The sequence below is a fragment of the Pristis pectinata genome, chromosome 6 (genome assembly GCF_009764475.1).
Source record: "Pristis pectinata isolate sPriPec2 chromosome 6, sPriPec2.1.pri, whole genome shotgun sequence".
Classification (NCBI taxonomy): Eukaryota; Metazoa; Chordata; class Chondrichthyes; order Rhinopristiformes; family Pristidae; genus Pristis; species Pristis pectinata.
The window spans coordinates 87,321,805-87,342,622 of NC_067410.1; positions in this window are offsets into that span (position 1 = coordinate 87,321,805).

Genomic DNA, 20,818 nt, shown 5'->3' on the forward strand with positions numbered 1-20,818 from the left:
GTTTGGTGTGAAGGGCAGAATCATGAGGTGGCGGCTATGTTGCAAAGGAGATCATTCTTCACAAGTGTGTTAGTTCAGAACAGTGGGACACTCCAGGTGCAAGAAAAGAAAAGAAATGTAGTGCAGGAGTGCTATCCGGATTAATGACAGCCTAATAGGTCGTTGGTATAAGACCAGCACTTCTTACAGAAAGCTACAAAGGAGAGGAAGTTGATAAGCAGTGTAAAGAGCAAAGTAGTAGTACATATGCCGATGGTGACAATAATCAAAGATGCAGTAATTTGAAAATTAACGTAAAAGTTATCAGTATGTAGAATAGAACTTGGCTGTTGATAGATGAATAATGAGCAATGTAATGTATATCAGTACATAAAAAGCATGCTGCATCTGAAGACATTCTGACACATTGAAAGTCCAAGGTCATGGGCTGATCATGATCATGAACCTGCTTATGAAAGCAGGTTGAGGGAGCTCGGCCTTTCCTCCTTGGAGCGACGGAGGATGAGGGGGGAGCCTGATAGAGGTATACAAGATGAGAGGCATTGATTGAGTAGATAGTCAGAGGCTTTTCCCCAGGGCTGAAATGGTGGCCACAAGAGGACATAGGTTTAAGGTGCTGGGGAGTAGGTATAGAGGAGATGTCAGGGGTAAGTTTTTTTTACTCAGAGAGTGGTGAGTGCGTGGAATGGGCTGCCAGCAACGGTGGTGGAGGCAGATACGATAGGGTCTCTTAAGAGGCTGTTGGATAGATACATGGAGCTGAAAAAAAAGAGGTCTATGGGTAAGCCTAGTAATTTCTAGGGTAGGGACATGCTCGGCACAGCTTTGTGGGCCGAAGGGCCTGAATTGTGCTGCAGGTTTTCTATGTTTCTATGATCAGATGCAATTTATAGTTTCTCAAGTGGTCAAACTGAAGTCAGCAATCAGTAACTGATTACACAAATGGACCAAATCTATCAGGAAAAATCTGGCTTAAAGAATTCAAAAAGATTGAAAGATTGTATTTACTGTGAGCGTTTCACAACCACATCTCAATAAGCTTCTAGATCCAGGCTGCACAAGAGCACATGGGGGTCTTTAAGGCCACATGTACTGCTCTCGACCCAGTATATACCATCCTGCAGTGCACGAGACCTGGTCTGACCACTTACAATGCTAGCTGCAGTGGTCCCCACATCCTGGGAATCCTCACAACAATCCAAACTAGTTATATACTGTTTTTCTCAATGTTTATCAATGGTTTAGATGAGGGAACGAAATACAACATATTCAGGTTTGCAGGCAACACAAAGCTAGAGTGGGGATGGGAATACGAGCTGCGAGGAGGAGGATGTAAAGAGGTTCCAATGTGATTTAGGCAAGTTGGATGGGTGGGCAAATGCAGTTAAATGTGGATAAAGGTGAGGTTATCCTCTTTGATTCTTTGTGTCTTTACTTTATTATCTAAAGGGTGATTGACTGGAAAAGGGGAAGGTGCAACAATACCTGGATGTCTTTGTACACCAGTCCCCAAAACCATTGTTCAGGTGTAGCAAGATTTTAGGAAGATAAATGGTACTCTAAACCCAGTATATCAGTTCAACTTGTTAGTTTTTTTCTTTAAAAAATTTTTGTTAAACTGTTAGGGAAGGTAGTGCAGTGTGTGTAATAAACATGATGTTACTGCATGGTGTATTTCATGAAAATATCATCGAACACATGCTCAAACACTGTTGCATACTTCCCAAGATGTTTAATTGGATTGGACACACTAATTACAGCTGTTTTCCATGCATCACTTTGCAACTTTCTGCACTATAGATCAGGAACCCACAGGGACACATACATTCTGTAGAATCTTTTGTCAGCTCTGTTATAAATTGCCTTAGTTAGCAGCTACAATTTCCAAATAGTCAGAAAAGACAAATCAAGGTCCAAATCATTCTCAACATGCATGTCACTATCTTATAGTCCAAGCCAATCCAGGTATGAAGTTGATCTTTAATGCTTCCATCTTCACAGCGAGTTGCATCGGGAAGGCTAACAATATCGTCAAGGATGCCTGCCACTCTGGCCATTCTTTTTCTCTCTTCTACCTTCTAGGAGAAGATTCAGGAGCTGTAAGGCCCAGACTACCAGACTTAAAAACAGCTTCTTCCCCGCTGCTATCTGAACCAATCAACTTTCACACCCCTTCTCAGTGATGCTGTTACATTCTCAAACCCTTAATCCTACCTCTTCTGTTATTGTCACTTCAGCATTTCTTTTTGCACTACTATACTTTGCACCATTCCATTGTTTTTGTGCTCATCATTGTATTATTACCATGTATACTGTTTATTCTGTGAGCTTCACATGAGCAAGGAATTTCATTGCACCCTGCTGTAAATGACAATAAACTAATCTGAATTTGAATCTAACGCTAATCATTAACTTTGGCTGGTTTCCAGTAATGAAAGTCCCTGGTGCGAGGCTTGTCCTCAAACAGCCTGGAAAAAGGGAAAGGATCTGCCTAAGTGATCGTACCAGAAGAAATAATGGGAATCATCTTCTGTATTGAAAGTGAGTAACCAATCCTGCTTCTGGATAATTAGCAGGATGCAGTAATAAACCGACCAGATGAACTGCTGTGCCAGCCAATGCATTGCATGGGAAAGTTTTTAAACAATAAAGGCAGCATAAAAATAGGGCAAATTAGGACTTGGTGACTGTCCAAAACAATGGAATACAGCACCTTAACATGTGGTGCTTTTGTTCTGTTTCAGCACATGGGAACTGTATTCATTCAGCAATAGCTACAGACCAAAAAAGGCTAAACAAGCTTAGATAGCAGAATTTTCTTTGAACACATTATACATTGACAGGGTAGGTTGCTGCTCCCAGAGCACAATATGTTCAGTGTGACTATTGAATTGTTTGGATGAAGTTGTAGTTTTGTCAATTTTGCAGAAGTGTCTGCTGTATAGAACTATCATAAACTTTCCCATCAGAAGCACCCCAATTAGTTAAACAAAAATCAATACTAATCAAAACTCCAAAATCAATCTGCTGATGATTTTTTCATTTTTCTGGTTTAAGGAACATTAATGAAGATGGATAGGGGAAGTGGAGAGTAGGAATGGTAAAAATACAAATGTGAAAACACTGTTAGGAAATACAAGAGTGAATTTTAAACTTCATGCTTTACACAGTGACCCTTTATGAAACAGAGTTAATTTCTAGTGCAGGGATCACCGAGCTGCCCTGCCAAATGTAGGAAGTGGAAGCCTAGCCCATTGTTAACTAACTTTCTATACCTAGCTATTGGATTTCAGCTGTTTCTGGTGTGTTCAAATATCATTGGGTTTAACAATGCCAAATCGAGTGGCTGCAAAACAAATATCATGAAATTGGTCAAAATAAGTGTGTGACAACATTAGGTTGCTTAACGTCCAGAAATTTCTAAAGTATAGCCTACACAATTCCCACCAATACCAGCTGCCAACACATTGCCATGCAAGAGAGAGAGATGTCAGTCCTAAAAAGACACAGACCCCATGGTTGCAGAGTAGTGAGGGCTTCCAGAGACAAACAAAAGGAAATCCTGGTGAATGAAACACATGATAGTTGTAGATCCTATGCCCGAGGGGTCCAGGAAACCCATCTATGCCACCATAAAGCATGGAGGGAGGTGACCACGGTGATCTCCTCCAGAAGTGACAATCTCTGCACAATGTCACAAGTAATTTCATGATAAAGATACACCGTGTTGCAGACCTCTTAAAATATTGCTCACACATTCACTCCATCCACACACCCACCTTCTCTTGCACCATCTCTCACTCTCTCCCCACCCTTGAACTTCTACCTCATCCACCCCTCAGACAGAGATCAAGCCTCCAGGGACAGAATAATGTCCTCCTGCATTTTATCTAAGATTCTGGAATAGGAGAGAAGTTAGTCAGATGAGAGAGTGAGCCCTCCCAAGAGCAGCTCACCACTAGGAGACACATCTTCTACTCATGGGGGCGGGGGGGCGGCAGCGGGAGGGAGGATAGCAGGGAAAAAAGCCACAAACCACCTCTTAATCAGAGGCTATATGGAATCAGACTGCAGTGCTCATTAACAGTTCCATTGTAATTATAAGATATCTTTATTAGTCACATGTACATCAAAACACAATGAAATGCATTTTTTTTGCGTAGAGTGTTCTGGGGGCGGGGTGGGGCAGCCCGCAAGCGTCACCACGCTTCCAGCGTCAACATAGCACGCCCACAACTTACTAACCCATGTGTCTCTGGAATGTGGGAGGAAACCGGAGCACCCAGAGGAAATCCATGCAGTTACGGGGAGAACGTTCAAACTCCTTACAGACAGCAGCCAGAATTGAACCCGGGATTGCTGGCACTGTAAAGTGTTACGCTAACCACTACACTACCATGCCTTTGAATTCCCTTTGAATTGATCTACAGTGGATAACTTAATTACCAAAAGGCTTGCAAAACCAATGTTTCTTGGACATGTCTTCTGTTGTTTTTGCAAGGTTTGAGGTAAATTAATCTTCACTTCACTGGGATACAGAACAGGAGATGCAGGACAAGGGAGAGGAGCAGGATGGAGAGGACAACAATGAAGATGACGAAATGCATCAAGGTATCTGGCGCCCCAAAACACCAGCTCAGAAACTGGCATCATCAGAGATGAGAGAAAGAAGTTAGAGGGACACATGTCACAAAGAAATAGGCAGCAGGCAAAGGCCTTTTAAATGTTGTAATTGTATCTGGCTTGACTACCTCCTCTGGCAGCTCATTCTAGATAACCACCACCCTATTTGTGAAAAACTTACCAGTTAGGTCTCCCCGGTCACCATAAACTTTTGCCCTCTAGTTCTAGACTCCCCTGCCTTGGGAAAAAGATTCTGATTATCTATGTCCCTCATAATTTTGTAAGCCTCTAATAAGGTCGCCCCTCAGCATCCTATGTTCCAGTGAGAATAGCCCCAACCTGTCCAATCTCTCCTTATAACTACAACCCTCAATTCCAGGCAACATCATGGTGAACCTCCACTGCACTCTCTATTGCTACCACTTCCTTCCTGTCGTGCAGCAACCAGAACTGTACACAGTACACTAAATGCAGTCTAACCAATGTTTTGTACAACTGCAACATGAGATCTTATGCTCAATGCCTCAGCCTATGAACACAAGCGTACAAAATGACATTTTCACTACCCCATCCACCTGTGTCACCACTTTCAGGGAGCTATGGACTTGTATTTCAAGGTCTCTCTATACATCAGTGCCCTGAAGGTCCCTGATAAGGACCATAATTGGGATGCATTCATGCCAAGAATGATGCAAATATACACAAGATAGATAACAGGATGTCAGGCCGGCTGCTGGAGATGAAAAGGAGCAATGTCATAGTCCGTCTCTGAGCTCTCACAGGAGGATGTGTGGAACCCAAGGACAAAGAATTCCACTCTGGAGGTTATGGAAGGAAACGAATGCTTAATTTGGTGTTTGGAATCCCAGCTCACTTGGTCTGAATGGTATTGAGCTTATTAATTGCCGAAGTTACACTCATTCAGGCAAATTCAGAAAAGTATTCCACCACATTTCTGACTCTTGTTCCTGTACACACACTGCAACAAAACCCGGCTTCAGTGATGATTTGACCCTGATCAACACAACCATCATAGTCTGTTCTGGATATGAAAGGAGGTATAGTTTGTCCCAAGTTTTATTTGGGATCCTTGGCACCACACTTGGTTTGTGTTGTCTTGGTGGCAGGGTTGCTACCCTCTATTTGAACGGGAAATAATGAATTCCAAAGGCAAGTTTGAACTATGTGTCCCTGGTGTGACTCAAAATGGGCATTAATGAGCAGGTGGGGAAAAAAAAAAATCAGAAAAAGCTGCAGATGCTGGAAATTCCAAAAAAAACATTTCCAACATTTTCTGTATTTACATTAATGTGCAGGTTTTTGGTAAGTACTAGTTGATAGCTCAGAACATAGAACAGTACAGCACAGGAACAGGCCCTTCGGCCCACAATGTTGTGCTGAACCAATTATATCAGTAATAAAATGCCCAACTAAACTAATCCTTTCTGCCTACACAATGACCATATCCTGCCATTTCCCTCACATTTGGGTGCTTGTTTAAGAGCTTCTTGAACACCCCTATCGTATCTGCCTCCACCACCACCCTAGGCAGCGCATTCCAGGCACCCACCACTGTGTGCAAAAAAAAAACCTGCCAGCACATCTTCTTTGAACTTACATCCGTCAGCTTAAATGCATACCCTCTGGTAGTAGACATTTCAACCCTGTGGAAAAGATACAGGCTGTATACACTATCTATGCCTTTCAATCTTATAAACCACTATCAGATCTCCCCTCAGCCTCCACCGCTCCAGAGAGAACAACCCAAGTTTGTCCAACCTATCCTCGTAGCACATGCCCTCTAATTCAGGCAGCAATTTGGTAAGATGCAGCCTAACTAAAGTTTTATAAAGCTACAGCACAACTTCCTCACTCTTGAACTTGACTAATGAAGGCAAGCATGCCATATGCCTTCTTTACCACCCTATCAACCTGTGTAGCCATTTTCATGGAGCTTTGAACTTGGATCCCAAGATCCCTCTGCTCATCAACACTGTTAAGGGCCTTGCCATTAACAGTGTACTGTTTCTTTACATTTGATCTCCCAAGGCGCAACATTTCACATTTGGTCAGGTTGAACTTCATCTGCCATTTCTCCGCCCATATCTGCAACTGATCTATATCACGCTGTATCTTTTGCCAGTCTTCTACACTATCCACAACACCAATTTTTGTATTATCTGCAAAGTTACTAACCCACCCATGTACATTTTCATCCAGATCATTTATATACATCACAAACAGCAGAGGATCCCTGAGGAACACCACTAGTCACAAACCTCCAGATAGAACAAGTCCCATTGACTACTATCCTCTGTTTTCTACAGCCAATTCACAGTGGATCCCATGCATCTTAATCTTTTGGGTGAGCCTCCCATGAGGGATCTTGTCAAACACCTTAATAAAGTCCATGTAGACACCATCTTCTGCTCTACCTTCATCAATCACCCTCGTCACAAAACTCAATCAAGTTAGTCATGACTTGCCCTGCACAAAGCCATGCTGACTGTCCCTAATTAGGCTGTGGTTTTTCCAATGCTCATAAATTGGTATCCCTAAGTATCCTCTTCAGTAACTTCCCTAACACTGACGCGAGACTCACTGGTCTATAGTTACAAGGATTATCCCCGTTTTCCTTCTTGAATAATGGAACAACATTAGCTACTCGCCAGTCCTCTGGGACCTCACCTGTGGCTAGAGAGGACAAGATATTGGTCAAGGTCCCAGCAATCTCACCTCTTGCCTCTCTCTATAACCTGGAATGTATCCCACCAGGCCCTGGGGACTTATCCACCTTAATGCTCTTTGAGACCCAACACTACCTCCACCTTTACTGCAAAAATGCCCTAGCATATTAGCATGCTCCACACTGATCTCCCTATCCTTCATGTCCTTGTCAAATACTGATGCAAAGTACTCATTAAGGACCTCACCCATATCCTCCGCTTCCAAGCACGTTCCCTCCTTTATCATTGAGTGGTCCTACCCTCTCCCTAGTTATCCTCTTGTTCTTGATGTATGTATAGAATGCCTTGGGATTCTCTAATCCTACTTGCCAAGGACTTGCCAAAGCTCCTCCTGGCTTTCCAAATTCCCTTCTTGAGTTCCCTTCTGGCTTCTTTATAATCCTCAAGTGCTCTGTTTGATCCGAGCTTACCAAGCTTTACATACTTTTCCTTCTTGACTGAATTCACCACCCCTCTCGACATTCAAGGGTCCCTTACCTTGTCATCCTCGTCCTTCCTTCTTATTGAAACATACTTGTCCTGTACTCTGTGCAGTTGGTCTTTAAACACCCTCCACATGTCAGATGTGGACTTGCCCAAAAACATTCGTTCCCAGTTAATTCTCCCTAGTTCCTGCCTAATGCTCTCATAATTTGCCCTGCTCCAATTTAACACTCTCCTCATCTTAATGCCATCTTAAAACTTAAGGAGTTATGCTCACTGTTCCCTAGCTGTTCTCCCACTGAAAGGTTAGTCACCTGACCAGGCTCATTACCCAACACCAGGTCCAATACGGCCCCTCTTCTCGTTGGACTACCTACATATTGATTTAAGAAACCCTCCTAGATGCACCTAGCAAATCTTCCCTATCGAAACCACTTACACTAAGGAGGTCCCAGTTTATATTAGGGAAGTTGAAGTCCCCCATAACAAGAACCCTATTAATTTTACACCTTTCCCTAATCTGCCTGCATATCTATTCCTCGATGTCCCAATGGCTATTGAGGGGTCTGTAGTATAATCCCATCTGAATGATTGCACCTTCCTTATTTTTGAGTTCTACCCATATAGACCTAGTGGACAAGCCCTTCATTATGCCCCCTCTGAGTGCAGCTGTGATATTGTCCCTGATTAGTAGTGCAATTCCCTCCCCCCCCCCCTTTACCTCTAGTTCTATCTTTTCTAAAGAAATCAAAACCCTGGAACATTAAGGACCCATTCCTGTCCCTCTCTCAACCAAGTCTCTCATGGCCACAACATCATAGATCCATGTACTAATCCATGCTCTAAGTTCATCACCCTTACCCATAATACTCCTTGCATCAATATACATACACTTCAAACTGTTCATCCCATCATGTCTATTACTTTGCTTCTGCCTGTTTTACTGGCCCTGACATCTACCTTCCTCTCAATCCCTCCACTCTCTGTCCCGGTGCTCTGGTTCCCATCCCCCTGCCAAACTAGTTTAAACCCTCCTGAGTGGCATTAGCGAACCTCCCGGCCAGGATATTTGTTCCCCTTCAGTTGAGGTGCAACCCATCCTTCTTGTAACAGGTCACCCCTACCCCAGAAGTTCCAATGATCCAAGAACCTGAAACCCTGCACCAGTTCCTCAGCCACTCATTCATCTATTCTATCATCCTATTCCTGCCCAGACTAGCATGTGGCACTGGGAGTAATCCAGAGATTACTACCTTGGACATCTTTCTCTTCAGCCTCTTTCCTAACTCCCTATACTCACTGCGCAGGACCTCTTCCCCCTTTCTACCTATGTCATTGGTGCCAATGTGCACCATGACCTCTGGCTACTCATCCTCCCCCTTGAGAATATTCTGCAGCCGCTCTGAGACATCCTCGACCTTAGCACCTGGGAGGCTACACACCATCCTGGTGTCTTTTTTGCATCCACAGAATCTCCTGTCTGTCCCCTTAACTATTGAGTCTCCTATCACTTTTGCTCTGCCTGACTTCACCCTTCCCTGCTGAGCCGCAGCGCCAGCCACAGTGCCAGTGACCTGGCTACTGCTGCTGTGTCCAGATAGGTCATCCCCCCAGCAGTATCTAAAGGGGTATACTTGTTGCTGAGGGATATGGCCACAGGGAAACCCTGCACTGACTGCTTACTCCCCTTACTTCTCTTGGTGGTCTCCCATCTATCTGAAGCCTGTACTGGGTGTGACCACCTCAGTAAAAGTCTCATCTATGAGGCTTTCAGCTTCCTGGATGGTCCTGAGCACATCAAACTCCAACTCCATTTCCTTGACCTGGTCAGTCAGGAACTGCAGCTGAATGCACTTCCTGCAGATGTAGTCATCAGGAAGACTATGAGGTTCCCTGACATCCCACGTCTTACAGGAAGAGCATTCAACTGCCCTAACTACCATCCTGCCTACACTGAATCAAGGACTCAGAATTTACAGACAACAAAATAAAGACCTTACCTGTGCCTTCTTACTGAAACCTTTTATTTTTCAAGAGCTGCTCACATTCCTCTCACCAAGGTCAAGTACTCAGCCTCTTCTTGCTGACGCCTCAAGCCAAAGCCTCAGTCCCCCACTCTAACCCTGAACCGCTCCAAAATGCCCACTCCATTTAACCCTAGCTTCTTCTTATTGGCTGCTGCCAATCAGCTAATTAGCCAATTATTACTAACAATATGCGTATGTGCCTCTTTAAGGGTCCTGCTCACCGAACAAGAACACCAAGCACAGAGAAGCACCCCTTTTGAAAACTCCCGCCTCTCGTTCCAAGTCCTGGCTCCCACTCACTGAAAATGAAACAGCTCAGTCAACAACATTTTCCATCACCCTGATAATGATTAAAACAAGACTAATGATGTTGCAAGTGGATGGACTGGACTTCTCTTCCTTTATGGCTATATTTCCACTTTGGTTGGATGCCAGGGTTGTAGCTGCCTGGGACCTTGACCAGACTCATTGCTGACCTGGGAGCACTGGTCCTCGGCACTACTGCTGGGATGATCTCTCTACTTGATCCAACACGTAGTTGAAGTGACTGATGACTGGGTGATGGTGGTGGCCTCAGCAAGAGAGCAAAATGATGAAGATGATTGCTAACGTTTTACTCGTGTCTTTTGAACTTACATGTTGTATTCACTGCTGTGTAGGAAGGATATGGTTGTAGAACATATTCCTCATTAATTGTTTATCACCATTCATGCTTGCTGTGGCAGAACTACAGAACTTTAATCTGTTCTATTGGTTGTCTATATCAATGCTACCTCTCCTGTTTTGCAAGCATTCAATGATACATTGTAGTTTTAGAGGATTGGCACCTTATTTTTATGTTTCTCTAGTGTTGCTGCTGCGTGCTTCAACTTAATTTCCAGAAAATTCTGGATGAACTGCAAGTCTGGGACCTAACATCTTCCATCATGGCTCAGCAGCAACAGGTAGAGAGGTTCTGCAAGGCGGTGAGTGGCAGATGGTGGAATTTCCCAATCCCACCAGACACCGCTCCGAGGACATCAAAATACAAGAGGCAGAAGAAAGCTCCGTCCTGCTATCCCATTCCCGAGTAATGATACCCCCAACATATGAATGAGCTCCCATAATATTAAATTCAAAAGTCCGAAGTCCAACATAAGTGCATACGTTTGTTCCTGCAATTGGTACAACTAGTTTCCTCCCTCTCTTCACTTTTAGTAATTGTGCTTTCTTATCAATCTATGTCCTTTTTGATGCCATTCCTTACAAGACTGTGGAGGTATGGTTACCATAATGAGTGTTTCTGTATTTTCTGACTCACGGACAAAATCAACATATAGATGTCTGTTAAAATGGAACCCGTTCATTACCTGGGGACAGCCTGTAATTGGAAATTATGGAAAAAGAGTGTCAGTGCTTTAGACAGAGTTTTTAAAAAAATAGGTTATATGTTTTAAGTCTCAGTCAAACTTCAGCAAAGATTATATTTAAAACAAAATAATATGAACCGAACACATCCAAAGCTCCAATAAAATCAAGAGAATGCTGGTAATGCTCAGGTCAAGAAATATCAGCAAAGGAAAAGAAATTGACATTTAGGACAAGAACCTTTATTTTTTCACTTATTCAGTTATGATGAAGGATGCTTCAGAGCAGAAAAGGGACAGGGTGGAGAGAAGAGAAGAAATGTCTGTGATGGGGTGCAGACCAAAGTTGTCAAGGTAGCAATTACTTTAAAAACCTGCAATTGGTGACAGGAAAGAAAAAAGCAAATTGAAACAGAAGAACAGCCACAAAAAGTCCTGTTCTTGTGTCCACTTGTCTTCATCAACTTCAAATAGTATCTTGGTTTTAAAATTCTCACCCTTCTTTCCAAATTACAACATCTCCTTCTCCATCTCCGTAATATCCAGTCCCACTAACTCAGATCTACGCATTAACTGGCTTCTTGCTCAGCCTGACTTTCTCTGGGTCACCATTAGCTGTGATATCAACTGAGTAGGAACATAGTTCTGGAATTTCCTCCTCTCTGCCTTCCTATCTATTTCTTCTCCTCTAAGACCCCTTTAAAAATTTCTCCAATCCTAATATTCCCTTATAGGGCTCCATGTCATATTCTACTTGACAATGTCCATACATGGCCATGTGAAGGATCTTGGGGAATGCACCTATGTTAGAATCACAGCATAAATGCAGGTAGTAGATATTTCTTTTCCATGAATTTGAAATCTTTTCCTTCTTTAACAGCAGTAATTCCAACTTCAATCAAAATTAAAACTCACTAGTTTTTAATCTTTACCAGTTCAACTAAGTTACTCCTAACCCATAAAGGATTTTAGAAAGACTTTACCAAGCAGAAGCAAGAACAGCAGCACAACCAATTTTGTTCACATTAAAACCTTTTAGCAAGTTTGCTCTTTTTCAGTAAATGTCTATTTGTGGAGGAAAATACAGTATATCCTGAAAATGTTTTTTAACTAAAAATTTCATAAAGATTGGTTATCTGAAAGTTATGCTATTAAATCATCACTTATCAAGCATTTTCATATCACATTAAAGAGGATTCAAAACTAGGTAAACTTCTTTAGGAGTAGAATTATTCAGGGTAACAACCTTTTGCTCGAACACAATAAAAATCAAACCCCAGCCGTTCTATGCTCAAGTAGTTGAGTGATTACTCTGGCAGAAAACCATTTTTGCAGATGTTTTATGATTGTAACCACCTGTGTCTTAAAAGTTAGAAAGGATATTCAATTCATATGTAATTTTTTAAAAGTTTTCTACTATTTAAATGCAAATTACACAGAACATTTTGATTGTCATAAACAAAATTTAGTGTTTTAGATTTTATGATAAAAAGATGTAATAAGCACTATACAACTTCACCATATCGCCTGTTCTTGCAGGCCACCTTATTTCCCATTGCCCCAGTTCATGAATTCAAAATCTTTGTCCTTGTTTATAGATCTCTCTGCAACTTTACCTTGCTTTTCACTACAACCTTCTGTACCCCATTTCATGCCATTCTGATCCATTGATGATCTTTCATCCACACTGATAGCAGAACTTTCAACTATCTTGATCCTACTGTCTGGAGCTTCCTTCCATAGAACCATAGAAAAATACAACACAATACAGGCCCTTCGGCCCGCCATGTTGTGCCGACCTTCTAACCACACCTAAGACTATCTAACCCCTTCCTCCCACATATCCCTCCATTTTAAATTCCTCCAAATGCTTATCTAACAATCTCTTGAACTTGACCAACGTATCAGCCTCCACCACCACCCCAGGCAGCGCATTCCATGCACCAACCACTCTCTGGGTGAAAAACCTCCCTCTGACATCTCCCTTGAACTTCCCACCCATTACCTTAAAGCTATGCCCTCTTGTATTGGGCATTGGTGCCCTGGGAAAGAGGCGCTGGCTGTCCACTCTATCTATTCCTCTTAATATTTTGTATACCTCTATCAGGTCTCCTCTCATCCTCCTTCTCTCCAATGAGTAAAGCCCTAGCTCCTTTAGTCTCTCCTCATAATCCATACTCTCTAATCCAGGCAGCATCCTGGTAAATCTCCTCTGCACCCTCTCCAATGCCTCCACATCCTTCCTATAATGAGGCGACCAGAATTGGACACAGTACTCTAAGTGTGGTCTAACCAGAGTTTTGTAAAGCTGCATCATTACTTTGCAGCTCTTAAACTCAATCCCACCATTTATGAATGCTAACATCCCATAAGCTTTCTTAACTACCCTATCCAGCTGTGAGGCAACTTTCAGTTATCTGTGGATATGAACCCCCAGATCCCTCTGCTCCTCCACACTGCCCAAAATCCTGCCATTAACCTTGTACTCCACCTTGCCCATTTAAAAAAAAATCTTCTTATAGGTCCTTCCCAATTTATGAACACCCAACTTGTATACAGTCTGTACGTATGGACAAGGGATGGATTTGCTGGCTGTTGCTGGGCTGCAGGCATTTTCTGGCATGTTGGAATTGGTTCATTGTAATATCTGAATGGTTGAGTTAAATGCCCTGGTTTAACTACAAGTTGCCCTTGGTTAGCCCATATTTTTATTTAAATGCTTTTCTGGATTGCTGCATTTCTGACTTGTGAACTGTTCAGGTTACTAACAGTTTTCAGGAACAGAATGCTGTTGTAACTTGGGGAGCACCCATACTTTGTTCCTTACCTTTAAAAGCTTCCCTTGTATTTCAGAATGTCAGCCATCTCACCTGAATCCTGTATCAGTGACTGTTCTCCATTTCTCCACTCTAAAGTTCATGGTACATCAATGTTTAAATTTAAAAAGTTTTGTACTAGATTTTTACATCCATTGAGGGAAAGAAAATATATAAAGCAAATTCCTGTTTATAGTTGGAGAAGGACAAGGATTTGGATTTCAAAGCATGTTTAAATAACAAAATGCCAGAAGTACATCCTACAATATCCAGTAACTGAGAGAGTAAGGATCCGAGATTAAAATGTTACACCTGTTCTTCAGGTGTCCAATGGGTGCAAAGTATGCCTGATTGATAGGGGAACAGACTTTACCCAATCAGCATAGTCATTCACCACACTGCCAAATTCATAGAGTACTGCAGCACATGGGGCTTGTTATTTTTAATTGTCCTGACTGCCACTGACTACAGAATTAAGGTCCTTGGATGCTTAATTAAGGACTTAAAGCCTTTTGAAGGCCCTGAGCAAAATTAGATATTGATGAGTAGGACAAGCACTGGGCCTCTCACTGAAGATTTCTTTGCTGCCCTCGGGCAATTATGTTCATCACCATCCTGCCTCTGCCTCTATCAGACTCCTTGCTTCCTCCAAAACCTCTTCCCTCTTCAGGATTTAACTGAGGGCCATTGAAAAGGAGGCATGCAGTCTCAAAAAGACTGCTCTGTGGTATGAGCTGCCTGTAGAAGTTGACAGCCAGTAGCAGCTTGATCCCTATTGATCTTTAGACATTGGACGTGGGGATGTTCTGCCTTCAGCTTGTTGAATGAGAGCCTAAAGTGGGAAGGGAACCTGCATCCTCTATCCAGACTGGCCTAGCAGGACTCTAGCCTCTTTCTTAATGCCCTCAGTACAACAGAAAAAGCAATAAACCTGACTTTTGTTTACACATATGGGCAACAGAATTAACATAGAAAAAATAAGAACTTCTCTAAATTAAGGCATTCACATTCAAAGGCCTCAACATTACCGGTTCATTGCATGTTGCTCTTTGCTGCCACAGAATCATTTTCTTTGATGAAAATTCACATCAAGTTTATATAGCTCATGACTTGCTTCTTATAGTTCAGACAAAAATGTTCTTGGGAAAACAATAAATTAATTGGGCAAAAGATGAAAGCCCTAAACAGTGTAAAGGGGACTTCAACTATTCTTTTTATTTTCCTTTTGTCCACTTGTGTACTTTTGTCTACTCTCAAATACTGATCAGTTCTTTAATCTGGGCATCGATGAGGGATTTCATTTATTTCAGGAAGTGATTGAGATATAATGGTTAAGTTATTTTCATTAACTTCTATTACAGATATTTGCTATTGCAGACTGTAATTTCACTAAATGTCAGCAAACCTTGTTGAAACTTGGCACTATACCAACTGCATGTAGTGTATTCTCTAAATTAAAAATAATTCTACACAGAGAACTAATCTGATGTTTTATGTTGTGAATTCAGACATTCACTGTTGATAGTTATGATTATGGTGCCTGGAGCTGTCACTATTGTTATTAAAGATAGCATTGACTGATGCTTATTCACAACAAATACTGTCTACTGTTTTTGGAAGTATGATGTATTTTAGTAACTGGGGTGCATTACATACCTAGTGTAAATTGTTTGCTAAGGGGATATATGTGTTGTTAATGTGTGAAACATTGATATTATTTGGATGAATACCTATTGGCTCTCCTTCACTTCAGTAAAATTGTTCACAGATCAGACTGCGTGAGATCTGTGCACTTTTTTTTCATTCTCTGTGACAGACATAAGAAAGCAATATTCAAGGGGCATTTGAGTTAATTAACCATAGTGATTAACAAATATACAGTGAAGTAACTTTTAATCATGAAAATCAGAAGCTTTGATATGTATTTGCTGCTCAAATAATTTCATGATCTGTTATGTTGTTTTGTCAAGCCATACCAGCCCAGTAGCAAAGGAGTCAATATTTACAGGATCAAGCACACACGATGTAACTTGTTGATTGGCTAAAGTTCAGTCCACCCCCAACATCTATCCTTAGACTCTTAAAGATGGCAAATAATTCACCAGAAGTTAATAACATCCAAGAGAAAAGGCCAGGATCCTGCAAGCTTGGCATAACTTTACCACATATTGCACTGTCCTGGGGCAGCAGCTAGACCTTGGGTATTTAGACTGGGTAACCTCCTCTGATCCTGCAAACATGGACAGGGTCACATAGGAGGTCATGGCTGGACATACTCTGCTAATTACACCCGGATGCTGGGGCCAACCATTTTTGTACTCTTCATTAGTGCCTTGTCTTAGCTGACAGAAGGCATATTTAACACATTAGGATGCATCCCCTTATTAATTTTCTCTTGCTTTCTGAAGGACCACTCATGAGCTGCTCTGCTGTTGACTGGCTGGGAACTGATGAAGATCAGTCATCCATAACAGCTGAGCTGAATGACAGCTTGACCATGCCCCTTGAATGGGTGTCCGATGCTCCAACACTTGAAGCAGAAGTCTGCTCATTTAGAAAATATCTTATTCTTTTCAACAAAAATGAAGAACCTCCAAGTTCATTCTTATGTTACAATTGAAACCCCGGTTTTGGTGTTTTATGCTTACATAAAGGAATTCCAGAACAGCACTTAGGATTTGCAGGTAATGATGGGTCATGCAGGGACTGACCTTGGGATAATTACTAGGCCATTACCAGCATTCTTTCTGAATGTTAACAACATCCAGCATCAATCTGTATCAGGACCAAGGTTGCGACAGCACCTGTGGAGGCTGTGGGCTTGACTGGTGGAAAAAATAAACTCAGCGCTCTGAAATTGTAATGCTTTCCTAATGACTTTACCATTCCTGTGGATCTTGTTTCACAAATCAAATGGCAATCTCAAAGGCAACAGCATTGTGATTGAGTGTTAACGTGGGAGGGCTGGAACTGGTAACACCACCAAGGAAACAGTTCCAAAAGAACAATTCCCTTAAATAAAAGAAAACATTCACATTCCAAAGGCAGAATCTGTTTTATGGCAGATTTATTCAATGTTTCTATCACTGAGAGCTGAACAGGTACTCAGTATTGTACCAAGATATGTGTCTCTTAAATCTATTCTAGCTATAAATTGAATTTATTTGACAATCCTACTTGTTGCAATAATTGACAGCAATAAACAGAGTTAAGATATGGTTTGCAGTTTTATTTCCCCACAAGCTGAGCTCCCGAGAGAGACATCAGTCAGGGAAACATTCTCATTCTCTCATTCATAATGATTAGCTGTAAATATCATTTTAAAGTCGTACAAACTGAATTACCATATTCCCAGTCCACTCGAAACACAGTGCTCCACAGCACAAAAGAAATCTGTTAACATGGTCCAGTGTCACCCTTCCCCCACTTCTGAAACCTAAAGCAAAATGTGTATGCATTGTTCCATTCCACAGAAAGCCCTCCTAATACCCAAGAGAGAAAAACATAACTTTACAGCAGTGATATCTTCTATTCCTTATAAATTGCAGAATAAAACCCACCATCTATAAAAGATGGAAAAATCATGGCTGAGAAATTAATTCATGTGTGTAAACGTGCACAAAAGTAATGTGCTGGAGAACTTTCCAGTTTCTGTGTCCTTGGTGCACAATTTTCATGAAAGCAACTTGTGCAAGGAAATGCAGACATAGGAAGAACCAATCACAACAGTTTCCCCTTTAGAACATGTTAACTGCAAGTAATTTTGAGAGTCTCAAGCACCAGCTGAAACTAGCCCACAATAATTTATGTCATGCCTGAAACTTAAAGGAGAGGTGATTGCTGAATGTAGCCACTGCTGGAAGTTACTGCACAATTTGAGAGACAACAACATCAGACTCAGACTCAGAAGCAGACACACTGCTTCTCTGGTGTTGAAATGTACACCTGAAGAGAAATCCTGCACACTAGGGGCCCCCGAGGGGACCAAGAGCTAAATAAAGCAGCAGTGAGAGGAGGCTACCAGAAGGAAAAATCGCCAAAGTAATGCCTTAGAACCAAAATTGGGAAATTTTAATGGTGTCACGCATTTGGCCAATGTCAGAGAAAACCACTCCAAATCTGAACCATTGGAAACTGAATGTTATGCTCACACTTCACTATTTCACACCCTCACCTTGCACCCTGCACGCACGTCCAACAGGGTAGAGGTATCACACAGTCAGATTTTACTGTATACAGTAAAATGGACCAGAAATATTTCTCTCTCTCTGAAAAATATCTGTTTTTCTCTCTGCAGACATGGTCTGACCTGATAAATGTTTGAAGCACAATATGAACACAGATTGGAAGAAGTGCAAGTGAATTGCTCCTTCACCTGCAAAGACTGTTTGGGTCCCTGGATGGTGAGAAGGGAAGAGGGTAAAAGGACAAGTGTTGCATCATCTGCAGTCAAAAGGAAAAGTGCAGCAAGAGGCGGGGGTGGCTGGTTTAGTGTTCGCAATGTGATCTCCCCTGCACTGGAGAAACCAAACGCAGATTGGGTGATGGCATTGCAGAACAACTGTGTTAAGTCCACAGGGGCAACCCTGAGCTTCCTTTTCCTGCCACTTTAATTCCTCATCCCAACCCCACTCTGACCTATCAGTTGTGGCCTCCTGTACTGTCACAGTGAGGACCAATGCAAGTTTGAGGAACAGTGCCTCATTTTCCATCCAGGCACATTGCAGCCTCTGGACTAAATTTTGAATTGTACAACTTTGGTAACTTGCTTTCTTGGTCTGCAACAGTCGTCCACCCTGTAATATTAGCTCAGCTTGTTTTGTTTCCTTTCCTTCCATTTATTTCTCTCTTTGGGAGCGGAGGACATGCCCTGCCTGACCTATTGGGCTTGTCCTCCCGCTCTGCATTCTGATAAAGGGTCTCTGTCCTGAACGTTAACTCTGTTTCTCCTCCCACATGTAGCCTGAGCTGCTGAGTATTTCCAGACGTGTCTGTTTTTGTTTTAGGTTTTGAGAACATCGTTGAATCATTTCCTTTGTACACTCAGTAATTCCTTGCTGTGATAGAACTTGGAATAAAGTGTCTGTATCAGAAGTCTGCTGTCAGGTATATTATCAATGTGGCTGGCCTATTGGAGCTGACTGAGTGTAATTAGGCCTCAACGTTGGGGATGTTAACCTGGTGAGGACATTGATATTGGTTCACTTACCCTGCCAGTGGTATTGAAGGTTTTCATGGAGACGGTGCTGATGGTATCTCTACAGTGCTTTGAGATGCCTGTTAGTTCATGAGTCAAAAGCACACCGGAGGGCAGGGATCATTGCTATTCAATAGACCATGAACTTTATGCTGCGTTTCAGATTTTGATCTTCAGCAAGGGACAAAGGTTGTGCTGGTGCACTGAAAGCAATAGTGAATTTTATCATCACCATCTGCCTTCACTCAGAGGTGGCTCCTGAGTTCAGGAATGGCTTCATGTTTTCCATAGTCTCATCCTAGAACTTTATTGTTGGTAAACAGTGTTGTACAGCAGGACAGGTTGATACAAGGAGCAGATAGTCAGTGTAAGGACCATTTTAGTGTATTCTTCAGTGAACAAGTCAACATTGACTTGAAGCTGGGCCTCTGAACGTGAGCATGCACAAACCTTGTCTATGTACTGCAGCTTGATGAGCGAGGTTGCAGTGATCTTAGTTCTGGAGTGGAGGTGACAGAGGTTAAACAGCTTCCCATTTATCCAGTAAATTATCTCTATTCCAGCAAGAAGCTCCATGGAGGTGAGGAGCAGTACACAGTGAAGATGATTGAGAAAGGTGTTGGGGAAATGACACATGCTTGCATGCCACCAGTAGGTACTGAGACTGGGTCTCCAATGGACCCATTAGTTAAGATCATAGCGTGTGTGACATCATGTAACGGAGGTAAGAGTGAGAGGATTTTCTGAAAAGAACACTCCGCTGTGTCTCTCTGTTAACTAGCCAAACACTTTTGTGAGGTCTAAGGAGACCTTGTATCAGGATTGACTCTGCCACTGCACTTCTCATGCAGTTACCACACACTGAAAACAATGTTCATGTTAGAAATAGATAGAATCCATGTGTGATTTGGGGAGCAGCTCTACTGCCACTGAGAGGAGGCAGTTAAGAAAGGATGCTATCAATGACTTTCCTTGTTATATATTGCAAGGAGATTCCTTTCTTGTTACTGCAATCCAATTGACTCCTTTCTTAAAAGTGGCTATTATTATGATGTCTTTCAGGTACCCTAGCAAGTCCTCCTGTCCCAGACGTGGGAGATGAGGCTGTGAATTTGTGTTTGAACTTCCCCTCTGACAAGTTTTAGTACTTCAGCAAGGATCTCTTTTGCTGCTAAGGCCTCATTTCTCAGTTAAAATGTGGCCCTTTTCAACTTCCTGTCAGTGTGGGGTCAGATAAGGTTGGTCCAAGTAGTTTCCTGTAGGATGGAGTCAAGGGCACTTGAGTCAACCATTGTGAAGAATTTTTAAAGTGTTCTTTACAGCAGCAATAACTCTCTAGTCTATGCCCTGGGTAAGCTCTTCTCCATTCTTGGCCCCCAGTGAAGTGGGTCCTTGAGTGTTTGAGCCATTGATAACCTTGATAGCATTGAGGAATCATGTATGACATGGCTATCAATGAGCTGCTGGATCTCCTACACTGTTTCCACCCACCATCTGTTCTTCTGGTCACGGGATTTCTGCTGGACTTCGGCTTTTGGCTGACTGTAGAACTGCTACTTTTCCTTTGAAATGCAGTAGAGCTTCTTATCTATGAATGTTGTGGGTTTGTAGTGTGTCATTCTCATCCAACTAGTCCTCG